This window comes from Crocodylus siamensis, chromosome 3 (genome assembly GCF_052110815.1).
Source record: "Crocodylus siamensis isolate JL-2025a chromosome 3, ASM5211081v1, whole genome shotgun sequence".
Lineage (NCBI taxonomy): Eukaryota > Metazoa > Chordata > Crocodylia > Crocodylidae > Crocodylus > Crocodylus siamensis.
In genome coordinates, this window is record NC_143397.1 from 229,431,960 (window position 1) to 229,456,632 (window position 24,673).

General features: G+C 47.1%; 1 long non-coding RNA gene across 1 annotated transcript in view; it reads left to right on the plus strand.

Annotated features, from left to right (window-relative positions):
• The first annotated feature begins 9,819 nt into the window (after positions 1 to 9,819).
• LOC149869546 (uncharacterized) overlaps positions 9,820 to 24,673 on the plus strand; it is a 28,247-nt gene continuing 13,393 nt past the window's right edge. Inside the window, exons 1-2 of the long non-coding RNA XR_016441107.1 lie at positions 9,820 to 9,928; positions 22,417 to 22,500. This is a non-coding gene — a long non-coding RNA (uncharacterized LOC149869546). The remainder of the gene's footprint in view (positions 9,929 to 22,416; positions 22,501 to 24,673) is intronic.

The following is a 24,673-nucleotide window of genomic DNA, read 5'->3' on the forward strand; positions in this document are numbered from 1 at the left end:
GAGTACTGCTCTCCGAATAAACAAGATTTATCATTCTATAAGCTTAAATCATTAGAGATTGAGAACAACACACAGGAAAATGGATGTCTTACAAGGCCCAGTGCCCAATTTGTGTCTAGAAGATGGATACTGGAGGAATCTTGATGCAGAAGATTTTGACACTTTCAGATTCTAAAACAAGAAATTTCCAGGAAGAACTTAGACCTCAGGCTGCTGTGGGATGGCATGAAGTAAACCACAGGTCTTATCAGGAATTAGAGACCAAGTTACTAGATCAAAAGCTAAATCCAAAGGCAGAATCCAAAACACAGGCTGTGTCAAAGTTCAGGAGGTTAAGACTAAGTTACCTAATCTAGAGGAAAATCCAGGGGCTGAGTTGGGTCAAGGTCCAGGAATCAGATTCCACGTTACCAGACCCAAGGGAAAATCCATAAACCAGAGTCCAGTAACACAGCCAAGCAGCATCAGGAACCAGGAAGGCCAGAGAACACAGGAACAGAGAGGCTTAGCAAAGCTCTGAACTTCTGTCTGGCCTGGAGTCTGTTGCTACAGCTGGAGCTAAATGGAGAAGTTTCTCTCCAAGCAGCCAATAAGGAGACCCAGACAGTGGTCAGCTGGAGTCATTAGCTGAGTTAATATTGTCAGTCAAAGACCTAGTCGGCTGTGACTTAGCATACACTTAGCCCAGGTTAGGCTACCTGTTAGGGGCCCTGACAACTGGGGACAATTAGTACATTCCCAGGAGCCTGCATCCTGAGCAACATCTTGCTGGAAGGAATGCAGGTGCCACATCTCCCACCACAGCCAACACCCCAACCTTGTATTAGCTGTTCCAAGGTGCAATCCCAGACTGCAGCTTAGACTCAGCAAAAGCCAATACTTGGGGATAAAAATCAAGATGGGGCACTCTGCTGGACTTGGCAGTGGGGTTCACACTGACAGTTGCATCTAACAGCAAAACCTGGCCTGCTTTGGAAGATCTTCTGCCCAAAACATTAAAAGAAATAGGTCCACGGGGCCAATGCTCCATGACAGAAGAGAGCTCTGGGGTTGGTGTACATCATGCCAGGGAGGAAGGCCACCAGACACCAGCTTCATGAAAATATTGAAGTTCAGCCTCTTGACCACAGGAGGGATTTAGTCACTTACTCTACCACTTGCCTTGATACACCAGGCTGCCCCAGCTAGCCAGGAAAGAACTGGCAGTGTGTTTTTTTTCTGATTGGTAATCATTGGACTTCTTGGATTGCATTTCCAAATATACTTCTGTGCTCATCTACCCTGGCAGGTACCTGTGCATCTCCCAACCTATTTTGTTAACTCCTCACATGTAGGCAACCAAGATTCCAATCTGTCTTGGTTGTCTGATCTATTCTCAGGCCACTCCTTGGGTACTACATGGTTAGTACCTGCATGGACCAGTGCCCACTGCTACTGATGCCTGCTGAGGGCTCTCTTTCCTTTGCTTCTTCCTCATCCTCTGCCTCCCTCACTGTCTAACCCCTCAGGCAAAGAAATCCAACATTATCTTGTGGAGAAAACTGTAATACAGGAAAAACCTGTTGACTTTTGCAAGGCTACCCTGCAATTTCCCACCAGATGGATAAAGACATCACCAGCACATTGTAATGCAGTAAGTTTCTAAATATCTGGAGGACAAATGTGTGTTGGGATGGATGACCACTAGGAGCAAACATGAATTTTTGTGGGGGAATAAATCATGTCAAACCAGCTTGATTTTTTTACAAGGTAACCAGTTTAATGTATAAGAAGAATGTCCCTAACACACCTATACCTTAGCAACGTTTTTAATACAAACCCACATGCCATTCTCATATGCAAACTGAAGAAATGGGTAGACAGAATTACAATTAACTACATAAAATCAGCTGAATAAGTACAAAGCGAAGAGTACCTATGAGTGGACTGATAACAAAATGGCAAAAGGTGGCAAGTGGGATGCTGTACAAGACTGTTCTCTGTCCAGTGCCTTTTAATACTTTCACTAATAACTTGAATATAAAAGCAAGCCATGCAAGGAAGATTTGAGATAACTAGGTATATTTAGTTTAGAAAAAAGGAGATTAAGGGAGAGACATAATAGTGATTTTCAAATATTTGAAAGAATGAGAAATATTGTTCTCCCTTGCCACAGAGAATAAGACATATAGCAATAAATTGAAACTACAGTAAATCAGAATTAGATAAAGCAAAACCAAACCTTTCTAACTGAACAGCATGGTAAAGGAACAAGCTGCTGAGGGGAAGTGGTGGAATCTATTAAGGACAGTTTAGGAATAGCAAATTTGGCATCTGTGCAGAGAATTGGATAAGTCATGGAGAAGTAGGGCTGAAAGAGTCCTTGTGCGATGAGGTATTTAGCAGAATTCACAGATTCATTGGATTCTGACAGTTGCGCTGTGAGCACTTCTGCTATGACCTCAAACCTGCAACCTCTGGGCTGGCAACTGTGTCTTACCACCCACACCACCCCAGCCACCATTAAAATCATAGGTGATGTGTAGGGTGGGCACAGAGGGGCACATGCCCCCCTGAGATTGGCCACCACCAAAGCTGCTGCTTTGGGATATTGCCGCCCCCTCCCCGCTCGCTGTTGACGCAGCTGCCAGCAGTCCCTGCTTGCTGCCACCAACATCATGGACAGTGGCTGCGGATGGTCCCCACTCACCACCTTCTGCTCGCCATCCCTGCCCCCCCCCCACTGCCGACACTGCCACGGCTGCCTGCAGGTGGTTCCCGCTTGGCCTGCCCTTGCTGCCAACGTGACTGCAGCTGCCTGTGGGTGGTCCCCACTCACCACGCCCCCACCTGTGGGTGGTCACCATGCCCCGCAGCCTGAGGAGGTGCACATCATTCATAATTAAAATGCTAAATAAATCCCTGGCCCCCACCTCTCAAGATTATCTAGTCTAACCCCCTGCCTAAGCCAGGATCATCCCTATCCAAACCATCCCATACAACCATAATCTAAGATGATTCCCAAGGTCCCTTCAACCTCAGTAACTTTATGATGTTCAGTATGTGCTTGGCTTTCTGCATAACAGACCTAGTGAGTGTGAGGATGCATTTGTATTGCCACTCTGCACTGTCTGCAGGGTGCTGTTGGGAGTCAGGACCAGAAAAGATCATGTAAGAAAAAAGCGGGGGAAATGGTGTTTGAGTAGTAGTGCATGCATGTCCTAACCAGTTCCTATAACCTTGTAAACCCCTTTTAAACCTCTTTCTACTAACCTCTCCCTGTCCTTACTAAGCTAGCCCGCCTTCCTAACTCCCAACCTATCTGCTGCCCCCTGAAGTCACCTCCATTTGTTCCATCTTCTTTCAGTACATCTAAAGACAGGAACTTTGTCCTCTATGTATCAGTTAAGTCAATTCCCTTTCAACATTTACCAGCTAGGCACCAGGGGCCTGCTTATGTCCTGTGCTGGCTGGCTTGAAGAAATTTGTTTACCAAGCTTCCTGAGCTGTCTTCTTTTCTTCTTCCTGCCCAACTTCTTAGATTAATTGATTAGGAGAAGCCTCTCTTGCTACTGCATAAGCTGAAGTGTCATTGAGATCAATTAGCTATATAAAGTCCTTAGAATTCGAGCCAATTTAATGTAGTCTATTTGCTCATTGCTCATTTCTCCTTTAACCACAACTCTGAAATAACTTCTCCAGCATTTGTATGTAGACTGTGAGATTTTTTATAATCAGTATATGAAATGTAAAGTCCTTTGTATTCTCAAGACTTCTGAATGTCTAGCCAAGATGATTCAGTTCAGACAGCCACTTTCATTAACCTCATGATTATTAATTTTCAAGGTCTACACCATATCTAATTTTGGGTCTTTATTAGGTACCTTATTTTTCAGCCTCTTATGAGGCCTTAGAGGCAACATTTCAGAGGTATGCTCTAACCACTGTTCAAAAGCTTCTTTCCTCAAATATGGTGACCCTGGTCCCAGAAAATATTTACATCCTATAGGGGCCAACTCAGGATGAGGCGGTATAACTTCTTCTAAAAATCTGTGCCAGAGCCTTGAAAAACACATCAGATCACAGCTGTTGTTTGAAACCCAGTAAACTCTTTTATAAGAAACCTGCCATTTTCCTTAAGAACTCTGCATCTGAAGCAAGTCCCACATACCACCTTCCACTGCTATTTCACAGGGAACTTGCAGGAGTTCCACCACTACCTACAGATCACACTGCTGCAGAGGCTTTATCCTTCCTTATGAATGTAATCTCACACACCTCATTGCCCAGACAGCCTATGGCTTTCTGTAAAGTAGTTTTAATGAAAATTCCAGTGATAGCATCTGATATTCCAATAATTAGTAGACATTCCTTGGCATGGGCAACTGGTGCCTCCTGAGTCTTGGGGGAACAGATCACTGATGGGGGTGGGAGCAGCAGCCAATCGCTGGCTAGGGGGGAGTCCCCCAGTGGCCGATTGCCAGCTGGGAGGGAGTCCCTCAACAGTAAAACCAGAAGTGCACTTCTGGTTTTGCATCTGGCACTTCCAAGGGTTGCATGGCCAATCTCAGGGGGTGCATGTGCACCCACGTCCACCCTCTATGCATCACCAATGTTCCTTGGAGACCACATACATCCCTTTACCTCAGTCCTCCAACAAAGACGTTACCATAATTTAAAATAAACTTTGTCTGAATTTTGAGAGAATTATCCTGGCGCATGTCCATGAGGCACCAGCGTGGGAGGTTATGCTTAGGGGCAACCAACACAAGTTCATTAGAGGCAAGTCCTGTCAGAACAACCTGGTGGCCTTCTATGACCAGGTCACAAAATCCTTAGATGCAGGGGTAGCAGTGGATGTAGTCTTTCTGGACTTTCAGAAGGCCTTCGACACTGTCTCTCACCCCATTCTCATTAAAAAACTAGGGGATGTGGGCAGTGGGGTCCCCCAGTGCTCGGTCCTCAGGCCCGCACTGTTCAACATCTTCATCAGTGACTTGGACGACTGGGTAAAAAGCACCCTGTTCAAATTTGCTGATGACACTAAGATGTGGGGGGATGTGGGCATGCTAGAAGGAAGGAATAGGCTGCAATCAGACCTAGACAGGTTACAGGTGTGGGTGGATGAGAATAGGATGGGATTCAACACTGACAAGTGCAAGGTGATGCGCCTGAGGAAAAAGAACCAGCAGCATGCCTACAGGCTGGGGAACTCCTTTCTCATCAGTGCAGAGGCAGAAAAGGATCTTGGAATCACTATGGATGCCAAAATGAACATAGGCCGGCAGTGTGGGGATGTGGTCTGGAAGGCCAACCATACCTTGTAATGCATCCACAGATGCATCTCGAGCACGTCCAAGGAGATGACCCTCCCCCTCTATGTGACACTGGTCAGGCCGCAGTTGTAGTACTGTGTCAAGTACCTCCTTCACTTGCAGGCCTATAGGACACCACCTGCTGGCCGACTCGAGAGGGACAGATTCTAATTGGAGTTCCACACACCCATGCTTTTTTCCTGCCATGACTTGGTGTTTAAAGGAGTTGGTTCAGTACCCAGATGTGTAGTTCAATTAGTTGTCCCATGAAGGTTCCTGAGGGCTCCACCACCCCTACACCCTCATCCATTCCACTGGGGTCTGATCGGCCGCTTGGTCCTTCCACGAGACCTCCATCCCAAGGAGAAAAAAACCAAAACCAAGCACTCCTGACCTGGATTATTGTTCCAGCTTCTTTTAGTACAGCACAAACAAAATTGACGTTTGTGAGGTCAGTCCCTCTTTTCTTCCACTACTGTCTCTATGGTGGCTGTCCCCAAGCCTCTTATTGAGGTCATCACAATTCTTCTCATTCCATTAGGTCCATCTGTGACACCATTTTTGTTTGCGCCCCTTTTAGGGACTTTACAGTACCAAATTTCTAAGAGTGCTCCTCTATTAGAGACTTTATGGTACCTTACTCTGCCAGCGTGGTAACAAGCAGTTCCAAGTGCTGCCAGGTCAACAGTCCTCTCTCTAGGTTCCCTCTAGGGAGCTCGCTCTCTGGAGGAGTCTTCTACCAGCTCTCCATGTTGCTCTCAAGGTTCCCTGCAGCATGGCTTGGCTCGATCCTCCTCCTTCCGGTTCCATGCTCCCCCCTCTTGCTCTTGTTCCAGGCTCTTCTTTATACCAGTGTTGGAGTTCCCAGCCCCTCCCCTCCAGAAACACTTAGGTAAGGAGGGTTTCTGACGGGCTCTTTGGGACTGTGGTTCTGGGGACACTGACCCTATGTTTAGCCCTTGTGCTTTTGAGCCCTGGGACTTTCTGTCTTTCTCACATACTGCCACCCATGGCACAGCTGGAGCAGAGCCAAATGGCTCTGGAGCCCATGGGGGATGGGGGAGCATGCAGGCTACCTGCTGCAGGGTCAGGGCAGCCCCCTTGTAGCTTTCCTCCTGTGAGTCCTGCACCATGGCAAGGCACCCCTTGCCCACCTGGCAGCAGCAACGGGCACAACTCTGTAGTGCTGCTGCTGCCCCTGCTGCTGCCAGATGGGCAGAGGGTGCCTCACCATGGTGTCATAGCTGCCATAGAGCTTCCAGGGTGGCTGCACAAAGCCTCTCCACCCTCCCATGCTAGGTTCTTCATCTAGACTGCCACTAGGATTTCAGTGGCTTGATTCACTGTCACTGATCTGTTGGTCTCAGTTATTGTCATTACTATCATGTTGCTGGACTTCCCAGGCCACCTTGACGAAGCATCTATAATTGCAACTCTTTCAGATGTGAACTAGTGGCGTGCCAAACCACAATGGAGTCCTTATAGGAGAACAGCCCTGGATAGAGTTTCCTTTCTTTCAGCTTCCTGAAGGAGGCTTCAGTAGTACAGAGTCTTGACAGTTACCATCCTGAGATAACAATCTCCATCTCCTTAGTTTTATTCTAGGCCTTGAACCTGTACACACGTTGCATCTTGTAAGGACAACTGCTGGTTGAATGTCATGAATCACTGATCTAGAGATTCAGGTAAAGGAGAAAGAAATGATGTAATTTTAGATTTGGACCAGGGATATGTTACCCAGCCACAGCCAACAAGAAAGGAAAGAAACCGAAGGTGAACACAAACAGTCGTAGATCTGTAGAATGTAGATCTGTGTTCTGGTTGAAATTTAACTACTTTCTCTAAATAAAGTCAATAAAGTGGTCCTGAAATGTCAAAAAAATTAAAGCTGATGACATACTTTTTTGGTAGTCACCTCAGTTAGCAAAGAATTTATTCATAGATTCATAGAGTCAGAAGAATCATAGAATCATAGAAGTAGGGTCGGAAGGGACCTTGTAGATCTTCAAGTCCGACCCCTCGCCTGGGCGGGAGAAAAACTGGACTCAAATAAGTCCAGCCAAGTAGGCATCAAGCCTCTTCTTAAAGACCACCAGGGTAGGAGCCAGCACCACTTCCCTTGGAAGTTGGTTCCAGCTCCTAGCCACCCTAACTGTGAAGTAGTTCTTAGAGTAGGTCTAATGTAAACCTACTCTCCAATAATTTGTGTCCATTATTCCTTGTTATGCCAGGGGGCGCTAGGGGAAACAGTGTCTCCCCCAAACCCTTCTGGTTCCCCCCTAGTGAGTTTATAGACAGTCACCAGGTCCCCCCTCAACCTTCTCTTGTGAAGGGACCTCAATGGTCCATCTAGTCCAACCCCCTGTCCCTGGCAGGCAAGAAAAGAAACACCAACCCTGGGGTCACGTGATCCCAGCCAGGTGCCTGTCCAGTGTCTTCTTGAAGACCCCCAAGGATGGGGCGAGCACCACCTGCCTTGGGAGCCCATTCTTGGGACTCCCTCGGGAGTCCAGATTTTGGCAACCCTATCCATGAAGAACTTTTTCTTAATGTCCAGCCTAAACCTTCTCTCTAATAGCTTATGGCCATTGTTCCTTGTCATCTCAGGGGGTGCCCTGGTGAACAGATTGTCACCTACTTCATGTTGCTCTCCCCTTATGAATTTGTATGCCGCCACAAAGTCCCCTCTTATCCTTCTCTTGGAGATGCTAAAGTGGTTAAGGTCCCTTAGCCTTTCCTCATACAGCCTTCCCTGCAGGCTTCTAATCAGGTGAGTGGCTCTTCTTTGGACCCTCTCCAGGTTGTCCACATCCCGCTTGAACTGTGGTGTCCAGAACTGGACATAGTACTCCAGCTGTGGTCTGACCAGTGCCGCATAGAGGGGGAGGATCACCTCCTTGGACCTGTTTGTGAAGCACCTATGGATGCACAACAAGGTGTGATTGGCTTTGCCAACTGCTTCATCACATTGGTGATTCATGTTCATCCTGGAGTCAACAGTGACTCCAAGATCTTTTTCTGCCTCAGTGGAACTGAGAAGGTCACCCCCCAGCCTGTAGGTACTATGGCAGTTCTTCCTCCCTAGATGTAGCACCTTGCACTTGTCGTTATTGAATTACATTCTGTTGCTCTCTGCCCACTTCCCCAGCCTGTCTAGATCAGTCTGGATCTGGTTCCTCCTCTCCAGGATGTCAGCTGCACCCCATAATTTTGTCATCCATGAATTTGGACAGGGTGCTTTCCACCTCCCTCATCCAGATCACTGATGAAGATGTTAAAGATTTGGGGGGTCTTTAAAAAGAGGCTTGATGTCTACCTGGCTGGGGTCATTTAAGCCCAGTTTTTCTCTCCTGCCCAGGGCAGGGGGTCAGACCTGATGATCTACAAGATCCCTTCTGACCCTATTTCTGTGAATCTACGTTGAACAGCACTGGCCTCAGAACTGAGCCTTGAGGGACTCCACTGCCCACATTTTTCCAGGTTGACACCAGCCTATCCGCTGCCACCCTCTGAGTGCGACCCTTGAGCCAGTTTGCTACCCAGTCTACTGTGTAATCATCCAAGGCAAATCCCCTCAGTTTATTTATAAGGATGTTCTGGGATACCTTGTCAAAGGCCTGTTTGAAGTCCAGATAGATAACATCCACCTTGACTCCTGCATCTAAATAATTGGTGGCCTTTTCTTATTACGTAGGTGATAAGTATAATTCATTCAAACATAAATTGAACAGAGGTCAATTATTTTAAAGTGGTACAGCTAATGAAGGAGGATATAGTCTATTATCATTTATAATGAAGGGGAGGGGGAAATATTTTAACTCTATTAAAGGCTCTTGAGGAGAGATAATTTTGCCTGTCAAATTTCTAGGTGCCTCAGAATGTTTGATTTAGCATGAAACAGTCAGAGTTGTATGAACAGCCTATAAGAAATCATTTACTTGATGAAGTTTTCTATTTGCAAATTCTCCATAACCAATTTGTAGGGTTTTTAAATTTATACATTCTTTTAAATTACTTTGTTTAAGATTATCATAAATACTTACCTTTAGCTTAGCTCTGCCTCCAGTAATGTGCAACCAGTAGTAAAACTCCCACTGACTTAAATGACATGAGGGCTGAACCAAGGCTGCAGCCTTATGGAAATAACATCCTTGATTATTAACGTCTGCAGAAAAAGTAGAGATATATGATATGTGTTTATTTAAAAGGAGTTCATTATGAGTCATATTCAATCAAAATTCAAAGTGCCTTGATTGAAAAGTTTAGTCAGGTCACAGAATATGTTTCTATATATTTAGAAAAAGGGAATTGTCCATGTCAGGTCTTCAGGACAATATTCATATTCTAAATTCTAAATTCTTTGCCATTAATCTTCAATAATGTAATTATACCTGGCAATTTGGTGAGCTTTCAAGCTAACATTCTTACTTGCTTATATAACTTCCAAAGTAAATTGAGATGATGTGTGACTAACTTGAAAAGTATTTCATACCAAAATTCCACTGATTTAATGTTTATTTCCCCCAGGATTTGTCTACCACTGCTACCAGCTGGACAAACATGGCAGCAATTGTTCACTCAAGAATAACTCAAACACTCAAGAATAACTCAAACACAGGCATGAAACAGAGATGGTGAGTGTTGGCTAGAACATGACGGTTATAGTCACCATTTTTTTCTGAAAATGGCTGATAGATCTTTTAAATTTCTACTTGCATAACTACTAGAGACCAAGGAAGGCTATGATCCAGAATGTCAGGGGATGTTGGTGCAACTCTACCAAGTGTGGATGAAAGTATTAAGAAGCATTCTGTAAGTTTAAAGCACCCTTTCAAAAATAAATAAAAGACCAGGAGATAAGAACTGTAGCAAATGGGCTGGCTCTTCCAGACCAAAAATGAACATAAATTTGACCTACCTGAGCTACAGATAGAGTTTTTTTTTTATATAAGGGCATGTGTGCATAGGACTTTCCCTTGCATTAGCTCATCTCCCTAGCTGCTGTGTTTTGTTTTGTTTTTTGCAAATAAATGCAACTTTGTTTTGAAGATCCTGTTTCTGTGTTTCTTTAATCAGCCACTAGACATGAAGGGTTTTGGAACCCCTTTGGACCTGATATTTTAGCAGAGGTAGTAAACAAGGGAGTTGCAGCCAAGAGATCCAATCTCAGACGGGTAGGATAGTGCTGTTCTCCGCAGAAAGAAGGAAGCGAGTGAAAGGGGTACATGCATGGGGCACATCCAGACAAGCACTCACGTGCCTCTGGCAGTATCTTGAACCAGTGTGAAACGCCACAAAAGGCACAGTGAGAATGAAAAAATGTTCCCCATGCTGCATATTTGCAGTGTGGGTTCTAAATTTGACATCTGGATTTCCAGGTATCAAAAAAAACCATGTGGAGAAAAAGCAGTGCAAGGCAGTTTTGCAGGGTGACCTGAGGCAAGCCAGGGCTGGGACCTCCAGAGATCTGGCCAGAGCAACTCTATGGCTCTCCTGCTCCCCTAGCATGCTGCTTCTGTGTGTGGGGCAAACAGAAATAGGGCAAGGATGCAGTGTGACCCAGTCCTGGATGCTGTCCCAGGTAGGCATGGACTGGGTGGGGGGGGCTGTGTGGTTTCTGGGGGGGGCTGATGGGTGTGGGGTGGGTGTGTGGGGGGATGTGGAGAGTGACAGGGTGTGTGGGGGGTTTGTGAGGAGGTTTGAGGTGGGGTGACTACACGCCCCCCACAGTCCACAGTCCCCAGTGCTGGAAGCAGCACTCAGCAGGGCCGTGCCTGCTGCAGCACTGCCTGACCCATGGTCTGTGGGGGGAGAACGGGCCCAGCCCAACCCAACCCAGCCTGCTAGCAAGCCTTTGGACAGGACTGGGACATGCAGCTCTGGGACCTGCAGTTCCTGTCTAAAGGTGCACCCTAGCTGGGTGGGCCAGGTCAGGTCACATTGGGCTAAGCCCATTCTCCATGAGGGTCAGGCAGTGATGAATCACCACAGGGCTGTGCCATGGCCCACTTATAGTCATGGCCCTGTGGTCAGGCACTGCCACCTGACTTTCCTGGAAAATGGGCCTGGCCCAGCCAGCTAGCCTTTGGACAGGAGCTGTGGATCCTGGAGCCATGCATCCCAGCCATGTCCAAAGGCACACTAGTGGGCCGTGCCAAGCCAGGTTGGGCTGGTTCAGGCCGGGCCCATTCTCCCTGCACAGACAGTGGGTCAGGCAGCACTGCAACAGATGCAGCCCAGCTGGCTGCTGCTGCCAGTGCCAGTGGGTTGTGCACTGTGGGAGGGGGTGGATGTGTGGTGCCCTCCCCAAACTCCACATCCCCCCCACTCCACCTCCACCAGGAAACATCACATCCCCCCATTACACACCCAGAGTGCCCAGCTGCCAGACAGGATGAGACCTGCTGGGATGGGGCGGGGCTGTGGCTGTAGGGATAGCTGTCCCTACATCCTGGTTAGTGAAGAGGTCAGGGGAGCTCTAATTTTTCTGTTAAGAAAACCAGAATCAAACATCAAAACATGGATATTTAGAATGTATTTTATTATGATGATAGAGACACGGGTAGGCTTCCAGATTGCTTTCAAATTGTAAATATATCAATAAAATATTGCCCAACTGGTGACTTTGGCTCTGGCCCTTGTTTTAATTATGGAAGAACATGGATTTGGGCATGGGCAACTGGTGCTGCCTTAGTTGCAGGGGCACGTGTCCCCTCCTGCAACCAGTCCCACCAACTGGGGGGGCCCCCGCGGGTAATCCTGTGAGCTGGGGAGGGGAAGGGTCCCCCCAGGCAATCCCACAATTGTTGATCACCGCAATCACTGCAGCTGCTTCCAGGAGTGGCTGCAGCCACTTCTGGGAGCAAGCACTGGCTGATTGCTGCAGCCACTCCTGGAAGTGGCTGCAGCAATCGCAGTGATCAGCTGCTTGCAGGGGTGGCACCAGTGCTCCCACCTACAACCCCTACCCATTGCCTAAGCGGTGAGTGCAACCAGTCAGAGGGTGCACCAGCACTCTCAGGGGGGTGTATGTGCACCCCCATGTACCTCCATGCAGCCCCTATGCAGCGCCACTGGATTTGGGTATATTTTAAAGCGCAAATTTTGGGATTTTTTTGAGAGAATTTGCAGTTTTTAGATAGGGAACACCAGGAATCCTGCTAGTGCGGCGAGTGTTGGGATCCAGGCAGAGGAGCCTGCTCAGGACTGGCACCTAGGACATAGCTAGTTGGCAAATGAAGTGGCTGACCTCCTGGCCATTTGGGGCCAGGAAAACATGCTTTTAGAGTTCAAAGTGGGCCGCCACACTGAGAACATCTTCCTAGCAATAGCTGCCCAGATGGCAGAACAGGGCCACACAGGGCAGCAGTGCTGTACAGAGGCCAACTGTGCAGCCACAGCCCACCAGCAGCTGGCCTAGAGGTGCAGACTCCTCTACTGCAGTGCCCATGCTACAGTCCAGGTGGCCATACAGTCAGCATCCAGGTCTGGCAGGTGCGCAGCCTTGGGGCCACATGCTGTTGCAAGTAACAGCAGGTCATAGCCAGGCAGCAGTCCCCACTGCCAGACTGCTGCAGTGGGTAGAGGGTGCAAGAAACTCTAGGTTAGGAGTGCTTCAGCAGTCCAGCTAGTACAAGGAGCTAGTGTCCCTAGATATCAATTAGCCAGGCCCCAGAAGCTCCTGAGAGGAAGTAGCCCTGAGCTGCTTGCCAGGGCAGCTTTTTATACTGCTCGGGCCAGCACAGGTGCTGGCTGCAGGCTCTAACTCCCCCTGGCTGCAGATCCAGGTGGAGCTGGGCAGGGTCAGTTTGCCCCAAGTGGCACAACTCGCTCCACACCAAAATGCATGTTCAGGCACATGTGCTAAAGCAAAATTCCCTGGCACAAATTTGTACCACTCTTATTTGAGCTGCTGCAAGTGCAGCATGTGTGGACGTGCCCCTGAAGGGTAGGAGAATCTATAGAACAGTTCACCCCTTAAGCATGAAAAGGGGCACGACCAAGCTCATAGCCTTAATATGCCTGCTGGTTGAAAGACAAGTAGTTAATTCCCATCCATCTAAAGCCCTCTCATGAACTAGCTAGAACCCATGGTGTTCAAATCAGAGGCATTTTTCCCTGCTTGCTTTAGACCAGTAAATTTATCAGTGTCAAGTCTGGTCCATTATTACAGTATTAAATCAAATTATCTCTTTTGAGATAGTTTCACAGTTGAATCAAACCCAATATCTTCATTGGCGACTTGGACGAGGGGGTGAATAGCACCTTGTTCAAGTTCGCACAAAAAAGCACTAAGATGTGGGGAGAAGTGAGCACGCTGTAAGAGAGGGACAGGCTACAACTAGATCTTGACAGGTTACAGAGGTGGGTGGATGAGAACAGGATGGGTTTCAATATGGACAAGTGCAAGGTGATGCACCTGGGGAGGAAGACCCAGCAGCATGCCTACAGGCTGGGGAACTCCCTTCTCGTCAGTGCAGAGGCAGAAAAGGATCTTGGAATCACTATTGATTCCAAGATGAACATGGGCCGCCAATGTGAGGACACGGTCAGGAAGGCTAATCGCACCTTGTCGTGCATCCATAGCTGCATCGCGAGCAGGTCCAAGGAGGTGATATTCCCCCTCTATGCGACACTGGTCAGGCCACAGTTGGAGTACTGCATCCAGCTCTGAGCGCCGCACTTCAAGATGTGGACAGCATGGAGAGGGTCCAGAGGAGGGCCACTTGCATGATCAGGGGGCAGCAGGGCAGGCCCTATGAGGAAAGGCTATGGGACCTGAACCTGCTCAGCCTTCAGAAAAGAAGGCTGAGAGGGGATCTGATGGCCACCTATAAACTTGCCACGGGGAACCAGCAGGCGATGGGAGAGTCCCTGTTCCCCCGAGCACTACCGGGAGTAACAAGGAACAGTGGCCATAAGTTGACAGAGAGTAGATTTAGATTAGACATCAGGAGGCACTACTTCACAGTCAGGGCAGCTAGGAGCTGGAACCAACTTCCAAGGGAAGTGGTGCTCTCCCCTACCCTGTGGGTCTTTAAAAGGAGGCTAGACAACCACCTTGTCGGAGCCATTTGAGCCCAGCATCCTTTCCTGCCATGGCAGGGGGTTGGACTTGATGATCTGCTTAGGTCCCTTCCAACCCTACCTACTATGAAATTATCTCTTTTGCCACCACTGGTATGGTCCCTCAGAGCCAAATCTGCACCTGCACTGATTACCTGGCTATGTGCAGGATTCAAAGCAACTAGGTAAAGAAACTGAGAACCCAGAACTTATGCCCTTGACATAAGCCCCTGAGTTTTCAGACAAAACTTCCTAGCTCTTCCTTTACCCCTGGTTTTGGGGTTCTGTAACCCCACACTTCAAGCTATATGTCTCTTAATTTCTCCCTTACCTTACAAAATTCTGTTATATGTACTACAGACTCTGATTTCTAAAAGCAACACAATCAAATTCCAATAATACAGCATAGAATACTCTACAGAAATGCACTAGTGTGTTGTACTATGTAAATCAAGCCTGCCAGAGCTGGCTTTTCTCCTTTTCCCATAAAGAAGAACAGAGACCAGTTGTGCCTCCTAAATTCCAGGGTTTGCACTGGCATTTGGTACTCTGTTTTGGAGGCTGAATACCACAGATCTTCTAGCAAAACATTAAGGGAAGGCAGAGCTGTATTTCACTTGACAACTCTGTATTCCAAGTCCACTGTGCTGTCTTTTTCAGCTGGCCAGATATTTCTGTGGGAGCTCTGTGGAAATTCTTCCAAACCAAATGGGACTAGGAAGGTCAAACCTCTCAGCCTGCCATAGCCCAAATATAAGACAGTATAGGAGGGGGAAAACCGGAATGTGAAGGATGTAAGTAAGTAAGTAAGTAAACAGCCAGGTGTTTTCTTATATGCATATTCTGGGCACCTCCTCACTCTTGTTGTTGAAAACGATTTACATAAAAAATAATAAATCATGAAAATGACAAAGATTTCTTTACACTGAAGCAATAATTCATGCCTGCTGCAAAATAGTTTTCAACAATAAAAGTAAATATACTACACAGATAAGTTTGGTCTAAAATAATGCCACCCCTCAACATGAGGAATGTTTGAGATGTGTGGTGAACAAGTTCTGGTGTGGGTTTCCTTTCACATAGGTATGTAAGGAAACTCTAGAAAACCCTTGTTTCCCATGGACAATCCCAGGCTGATGTCAGTTTCTGGGTTTTCACATGCTGCTTATTCATCAAAACCCAAAACAGAAAGAGACCCAGCACTGATGCAGCAACCAGTGCGGTAACTACAGGTGGGTGAGCAGAGCATGAGCCCTGGGTACTGAGTTCAAGGGGTGCAAGGCTGGTGGCTACAGCGGCTGCTGGCCCAACCAAAATTGCCCATGGCACAAAAACTGCTTGCTGGGCCTCTGCAGCCATAGAAATTTCTTTCCAAAATTTCCCTTTCAAAATCTCAGCAATGACTGTATGAAAGAAAATATAAAATAATAAGACCAGTTCCTGATATCTGGGTGGGATTCCAGACAACAATATTGCTCAAAGGATGACAAAATCTACATGAAATCTGGCATTAATTCCTGCATGATAGAGAGCAATGCAAAGTTAGGAGAAAATTACAGAAAAGTATAAGATCACTCTCTTTAATGCCTTCACTCCGGAGGACAAAGAGCAGATAGAATAAAAGGCAGGAGACTTCTGGAAGGAAGGGTTGAAAGTGATGTAGTATGGTGGAGCTGGAAGACAGCTATTTTGCAGTTGCTCTTTCAGAAGGATTCTTTAAAATGCAAATAGGATCCAGGAACCAAGCCTGGCTACAAAGCTGCATGTAAAATGGTTAGTGATTTTGAGAAAAGATACAGTGGACACAACAGAAGAGCAATGACATACACAACTCTGTGGGAAGGCAGCTTGTTCAGTAACACGTTGAGCATATCAGAGTAACCTGAAAAGTATTCTAGCCCTGGGAGATGAGACAGTAAGATGACACAAGAAATCTGCAAGCAGAGGGTATGTTTAATACATCAGTAGTGTAAGTCACTGCCACCGCCAGGAGTATGGCAGCCAAACATAGCCTTGTGTGCCTCTGCAGCCTAGGCCTGGAGCTGACCTGTTATACTTCTGTGATGTGCTATCTGTGTGACGAGTAGCGGGGGCACGTGCCCCTGAGATTGGCCCTTGCTGGCTGGAGAGTGGAGAGCTCTGGCTAGTGCCCCCTTGAGAGGCGCCAGCAGCACTTCTGGTTTTGCTGCTGGTGCTTCCAGGATCTGTGATTGGCCGCTGGGGGACCTCCCACCGGTCAGTGATCAGCTGCTGGTGCCCCCCAGAGTCAGGAGGCACTAGTCACCCATGTACCAGAGGTCTTCAAGGAGAGAAAAGAGGAAGCTGGAATAAACAGGATGAATTCTCCTTAAGTACAAGATAGTATTAATTTTCTTATATTATAAGAAAGCCTGCAGTCTCAGACTAAACACTTTCCACATGCTCTTTGTTACTGTTCCTTTCTTAATCAAATGATCTTGTTATACAAAAGGTAACCAAAAAATTACTCTTTTAGAGAAACAAGGAGAATAGAAAACTAAATGCAATATAATTCCATATTTAGCACATCATATCATACCAAGTTCTGTTGGTTCATGGCTTTATGTTAGAAGTAAAAACAGAAGCTGGCAAAGAGAAAAGATAATCAAGCTGTAGGGAGCAAAGGGAACATGACACAGAGACTGGTGTGTCAGATCAAAAAATGTCAGAGCAGCTAAAAGCCATTCTAATGGAATGGCTTGCAAGTAATTCCTATTTCCATGTTAGAGCAAACTACCTGTTCTCCAGTTCAGCAACACATTTAAGCACATGCTTAAGTCATCTTTATTCATCAAAGCAATTACGTTTGTACTTCAGTACTACTAAATCTTTCTATCAAGCAAATCTATGTGATGCAAGCATGTGCTTACAATTAAGTATGTGCTTAAGTATTTTGCTGCCTAGAAACGAGCTACCAAATTCAACTTCTCTTTCTAAAGTGCCAAGGATACACACAGTAATGTTGCATCTGTGAATTGAGCTATACCATCAGAATTTAGTTACACACCAGAAGTCAACACCTTGTAAGATTGTTTGTATTTGGAATAGAAATTGGTTATACAAGTCAAGCATATGCTTGGTGTAATCTTGTTTATTCACAAAAGGTATATAGAAAATTCTGTTTCTCTAGACTTGCTCAAAAAACTCCAGGTCTGATGCTCCAGTGAGATGCATACTCAAGAAACTGTGCCTCTTTGCTGCATTGCCAACTCATGCTGATGCCTTGTTCCTTCCAATAGAGAGAGTGAGTGAGAAAGCCTACAGCCATGAAAGTACACATCTGGCATAGCAATACCCTGACCATAAAACCTCATGTCTTTGGCATAAACCTTTACTGCCTGCAGCTGTTTTCACTATTTAATAGCGTTTCATTACTCATTCCAAATTAGAGTGTTTGGCATCTATGAGGTTTAATGAGGTCTGTTATTGTCTTTGGATTCAAGGCCCCAGTGTTGGCATCCATTAGCACTTTTCAACATAACAGCATAAAAATGGAATTGTGGTTCCATTAGGAACCAAAGTAATGTCAATCAGATGCACATAGGAAGGAATTTGTGAAAAAATATGATTTTTGCCATTATAACCTAATATTATATTAACATATAGCATTAAATCCTGACTAAAGACTTGTTTTCTGTTTTTCTCCAGTAATTAGCTATCATTGAATTTCCACACCTGATGTGAGCCTGGTCTCAAACCAGAATCTAATTCTGTTGAAAGGTATTGCAATAAGAGAAGACATTAGGAGTTTGATTTCCCTCTAGAATGGGAGCAGTAAGTATCATAGAATCATAGAAGTAGGGTTGGAAGGGACCTTGTAGATCTTCAAGTCCGACCTCCCGCCTGGGCAGGAGAAAAACTGGGCTCAGATGACTCCAGCCAGGTAGGCATCAAGCCTCTTCTTAAAAACCCGCAGGGTAGAAGCCAGCACCACTTCCCTTGGAAGTTGGTTCCAGATCCTAGCCGCCCTGACTGTGAAGTAGTTCTTAGAGTAGGTCTAATCTAAGCCTACCCTCCAACAATTTGTGGCCGTTATTCCTTGATATGCCAAGGGGCGCTAGGGAAAACAAGGTCTCTCCCAAACCCTTCCGGTCCCCCCTAGTGAGTTTATACATGGTCACCAGGTTCCCCCTCAGCCTTCTTTTGTGAAGGCTGAACAGCTTCAGGTCCCACAGTCTCTCATTGCAGGGTCTGCCCTGTTGTCCCCAGATCATGCGGGTGGCCCTCCTCTGGACCCTCTCAATGTTGTCCACATCCCTCCTGAAGCAGGGCGCACAGAACTGGACGCAGTACTCTAGCTGTGGCCTGACCAGTGTTGCATAGAGGGGGAGGATCACCTCCTTGGCCCTGCCTGAGATGCACCTATGGATGCACGACAGGGTCCAGTTAGCCCTGCCAACCGTGACCTCGCGTTGTCAGCCCATGTTCATCTTGGAGTCAGTAATGACTCCAAGATCCCTTCCTGCCTCTGTGCTCTCAAGAAGGGAGTTTCCCATCTTACAAGTGTGCTGCTGGTTACTACTGCCCAAGTACAGCACCCTGCACTTGTCAGTATTGAAACTTATCCTGTTTTTGTTAGCCCACCCCTGTAACCTATTCAGGTCTTGCTGCAGTCTTTCCCTCCCTACTAGCGTGCTCACCTCACCCCAAATTTTGGTATCATCAGCAAATTTAAACAGGTTGCTTTTCACCCCGTCGTCCAAATCGCTGATAAAGAAATTGAACAGCGCAGGCCCAAGGACCGAGCCCTAGGGGACTCCACTGCCCACTTCTCCCCAGGTCGAATATGACCCATCCACCACCACCCTCTGAGTACGACCCTTCAGCTAATCTGCAATCCATCTGACTGTGTAGGTATCAATGCCACAGTCGCCTAGTTTTTTAATGAGGATGGGGTGGGAGATGGTGTCAAAGGCCTTGCTGAAGTCCAGAAAGACTACGTCCATGGTGACACCTGCATCCAATGCTTTTGTGACCTGATCATAAAAGACAATCAGGTTGGTCTGACATGACCTGTCCCTAATGAAACCGTGCTGGTTGCCCTTGTGCATCATCCCTGAGGCCAGCCCATCGCAGATGTGCTCCTTGATGATCTTCTCAAAGAGTTTCCCTAGGATTGAGGTAAGACTGATGGGCCTATAGCTGCCCAGGTCCTCCCTCTTCCCTTTTTTAAAGATGGGGACCACGCTGGCTATCTTCCAATCATCTGGCACCTGGCCAGAGCACCATGAGCGCTTGTAAAGCTGTGCCAAGGGCTCCGCAATAACCCCTGCCAATTCCCTCAATACCCTGGGTTGGAGAGCATCTGGACCCGCTGATTTGAACATGTCCAGCCCCTCCAGAAGCTCTCTAACCTGGTCCTCCCTGACCTTAGGCCTGGCGGCGTTTCTCCTGAGTCCATCTGGGATCTTGTTCAGGGAGTCCTGGTCCCTGCACAAGAAAACGGAGGTGAAGAACTGGTTAAAGAGGTCTGCTTTCTTTTTTCAATCTGGCACAACCACCAGATTGCCCAGTGTATCTTCCAGGGGCCCCACATTTCCCGGTGCTTTCTTCATCCTCCCTATATATTTGAAAAAGGACTTTTTATTATCTTTGATCTTGGATGCTAGTCCTAGCTCTATGTCCACCTTAGCTTTCCTGACAGTCCCCCTACAGGCCCGAGCAGAGCAGGTATACTCCTCTTTGGAGATAGCACCCCCCTTCCACTGGGTGTACACTACCTTTTTGGCAATCAGGCATTCCCAGACACCCTTGGTGAGCTAGGGGGGCTTTTGGGCACTCTTGCCCCCTTGCTTCTTTTTGGGATGGTCACCCCTTGGGCCCTGAGGGAAGCTCATCCATTCATATAACACAGCTGAAATGCAAGGAATTTGTTCAGAAATCTTCAATCTATTCCAGGACATCTGTTATGCTCTAAATATGGTCTGAGAAACCAAAATGGGCCTGAGAGACCTGTCTCAACAATATCATGGAGTCTAAAAGAATGGTTATAAGAAAACTTTAATAAAACTCTTAATTTTTAAGTCCAGTAAATTAATATGGAACTATGCAGAACCTCTATTATTACAACTGTAACCAATAATATATTGTTGAACATGGAAAAAAGGAAAGGGTTACAGATAAAGAACAGCTAGAATCTAGTGGGGAATGGCTACAAATAATGAAAAAGATTAAAATCTAGAAAAGGTTACAAATGAATAAATGATTATATAGCTGAAAAGTTACTCAATAACTCTTTTCTAAAGTGATACTCCTCAACAAGTTTACAGGCATGTATCAGCTATGCAGGGGCCCAGTTATTGAAGAGGTCAGAGGGTCCTTCTAGAACAGGGGTGGGCAAGATAGGGCCTACTACTGCAAGCTTCTCTGCATCCAGCTGTCTCCAGGCAGCAGGTTAGGAAGCTGGGGGTGGGGGCGGGGTTGCAGCTGAGCAGGAGCATGGGGCTGGGGCTGGGACTGGGACTGGGGCTGAGGCTGGGACTGGCTGCAGCACGGAACCGATGCCCAGGGGTGGAGCAGCAGCACAGAGCTTGGGTGGAGAGAGTGTGGATTTGAGGGGGGAAAGGGTGTGGGGACCCCTCTGCCACACTCCCTGCATGGCACGCAGCCCCGGTAGGCAGGGGAGGCAGCAGCAGAAGTGGGGGATACTCTACTTGGCGCTAGTGCCTGGCTCCTGGCTCCAGCCAGTACTGCAAGAAGCACAGCCTCCACCAGGCCGTTAGTTTCCCTGGCAGCCCCTGAACTTGTGGGGCAATGGAGGGAAGCTCCAAGCACTGGAGTGGGTGGGGCGGGGAAAGCAGCTGGCTTCAGTACCTGGGGCTTCCCTCCTGTGCCCCGCGAGTGCAGGGAGTGGTAGGGAAACAAACAGCCTGGTGGGGGCTGCACTCCTTGCTGTGATGTGCAGTGCTAGACAGAGCCAGACACCAGCACCCCGACCTGTTGCTGTGCCATGGAGGAAGTATGGCGGGGAACCCCACACCCCTGCCATCCTCTCTTAGATTCCACAATGAGACACACACACACACCAGTGTTGCATGCAGGAGCGGACAGTCTGTTTCCAGAGCCACACACCCACACCCCACAAATGCCACACAACCCCCAACATACCCTATGCACCCCCCACACAGCCACACCCCCTCACAAACTCCCCCCCACCCCACCATACACATCCCCCACCATACATCCCCCCACTATACACATACACACACCCCCCAACCACACCCCAACACAATATAAAAACTAAGAATTTTAGTTATAATTTTATAAAAACCTAAAACAACAGGGAACAACCCCCTTGGCTCAACAGAGAACTCATTGACCTCCTACGTCTCAAAAGAGAGGCTTATAAAGGATGGAAGACAGGAAACACCACTAAAGAGGAGTATTCTGCACTGGTCTGCACCTATAGGGAGAGAACTAGGAAAGCCAAGACTGGAACCGAACTCCAACTGGCTACACAAATCAAGGACAATAAAAAGTACTTCTTCAGATATGTGGGGAATCAAAAAGAAAAACAAGGGCAACATTGGACCCCTGCTAAACCAGTTGGGGCAGCTGACTACTGACATGCAGGAAAAAGCCAATCTGCTTAATGATTACTTTGTGTCAGTGTAAGAGGTTGGTGGCATGCTGCCTAGAGCTGAGTTGTGTCTCTGCTGTAATAATAATTTTCTGTCCTTCGAAAAGCATCTCCTTGATGTTAGAGAGAGAGAGGTACCAAACACTTTTGGGAGACAAAAAGTGTTGGTTAAAGGCTCAGGAGGTTAGCTGATCTTTGCAGGGCTTCACCATCCCCATCCCCTGCCCTAACCACCCCAGATGTTCCGGGCCTGTTGTTGCTTGCCTACTGGACTAAGGGTCTGGTCTTAGTCTTATGGACTCCTTTGTTGAGAGGTCTTCTTCTAAGTTGGCTGCTTGCCCTGTTCTTCCCTGCACATGTCTCAAGAACTCTTAGTTCTAATCCCACCCTTACCTTCAGGGTCGGGACACACTTACCTCTCCTTGGGGTCTAATCTCGTGTGTCTCTCTTCTCTTCTAGGGTCCTGAAATGGTTATCTCCACCCCTCGGGACTGGACTCACTGACAGAGCAGTCTCTTCCATTGCCTCACTGGCTCTCTCCAGGTAAGTCTAGGGACTGGGGCTTTCCTCCAAGCCCCAGGGTCAATTCCTTCTCCCATCATCTCTTGTCTTCTCTACCTTCGCCCTGCTCTCCCCCTCCTGCCTCAGCTTGGCACAGTTTCTTTGGCGTCTCTGGGTAAGTTTCTTTTCTTTGTATTCTTCCCTGCATTCCTGTGGCAGGGTGCTTCGGCCACCGTGTCATAGTTGGTTTTTCACCAACCCAAAGGGACCACCCTGCCTAACATGAAGCAGGATGACCAGGGTGAGGGTGAATATATGCCCACCATTGGCATGGATCTTGTGAGGGAGCATCTTGAGAGGCTGGACCCCCATAAATCAGCTGGTTTGGATAGACTGCACCCAAGGTACTAAAGGAACTGGCTAATGCAGACACTGGCAAGGATATATGAGAACTCGTGGTGCTTGGGCGAAGTACGTGAAGATTGGAAGAGGGCCAATGTGGTGCCTATCTTCAAGAAGGGGAGGAAAGAGGACCCAGGAAACTACAGGCCAATCAGTGTGACCTCAATCCCTGGGAAGATCTTGCAAAAAATTATCAAAGAAACCATTCTTGACAGGCATTCTGAGGGATAGCCAGCACAGATTAGTTGTGGGTAGGTTTTGCCTGACCAATCTCATTTCCTTCTATGACCAAGTGACATATCTCCTGGACAAAATGGAAGAGGTTGATATATGTGGACTTTAAAAAAGCCTTTGACCTGGCATCCCATGATGTGCTCGTGGAAAAATTGGGCAACTGCAGCCTTGACTACACCACAGTCTAATGGCTGGGGAACTGGCTCTGAGGTCGAACCCAGAGAGTAGTGATTGACAGAACCAAATCAACATGGCACTCAGTGACCAGTTTATGTCCCCCAGGGCTTCATTCTCAGACCTGGACTCTTTAATGTCTTTATAAATGATCTGGACACCGGTGTCAGAAGTGGACTGACTAAGTTCACTGGTGACACCTAACTTTGGGGAAGAGTATCCACACTTGAGGATAGGCTGATGATCCAGGCTGACCTTGATAGGCTTGCAAGCTGAGTGGATAAAAACCTGATGGCATTCAATATGGAGAAATGCAAGGTGCTCCACCTTGGGGAAAAAACCTTTATCACACTTACAGGCTCAGCAGTGCTACACTCTCTAGCGCCACAGCCAAGAGAGACTTGGGGGTCATGATTGACCACAAGATGAACATGAGCCACCAATGTGATACTGCAGCTGGCAAAATGAACAAAACTCTGGCTTGTATCTACCGATGCATCTCAAGTGTGACCTGGGTTGTCATCCTCCTGCAGTACTTGGACTTGGTGAGGCCACAGCTGGAGTACTGCATCCAATTCTGGGCTCCACAATTTAGAACATGGAGAAGCTTGAGAGAGTCCAGAGGACAGCCATGTGCATGATCAGAGGGAAAGGGACCAGGCCTTATGAAGACAGGTTAAAAGCTATGGGACTCTTCAGCCTGGAGAAGCAACTCCCACCCAACAGGAGTATTTCCAGGGGACAAAGGGAGGCACTTCTGGTGGCAAAGTTTGGGGATTAGGGGTGGGACTTCCAGACCCAAGATGGTGGCCATAGGGCAGGACACCTGTCAAGGGGTGGGGCTACCCATGTGGCCCTTGACAGTTCACCAAACCTTGGTAAGTGGCCCTCCGCCCAAAATAACTGCCTGCCCCTGTTATAGAATGAGTCACATGAGTAACTTTTATTTATTATTTTTCTGTGTTCATATGAAAACAAATAGCAGAAATGAACACACAATAGCTTGTGGCCTGTTTGTCTCTCTTGTACTTTACTACAAAAGTAATCGTGGGATGCCTTGATAATGCATTTCAATTGTGACATTTTCTAGTTCAATTTTGCTTCAAATTAAGAGGCATTGCTAACACTCTCCTGAGCTAATCTAACACTGCCACAGTTGTCCTCTTATTTTCTAGAACTCTATTATTCACAATCACTATCCTGTTGCCACTAAATATTTGTTATTTTTTTATGCCAAGTAATTAAAAATGCTCAACTTGTAGTAGTGTGAACTCAAATTCCCAGACTTCTAGTCATGAATGTTTCCCCTAACCCAGCTTGTTAGCAAACTGATCTTCACTTTTTATTCAGAAAAAATAATTTACCAAATATTATTTATATTTTTTGTCTGTTGTCATCTCCCATT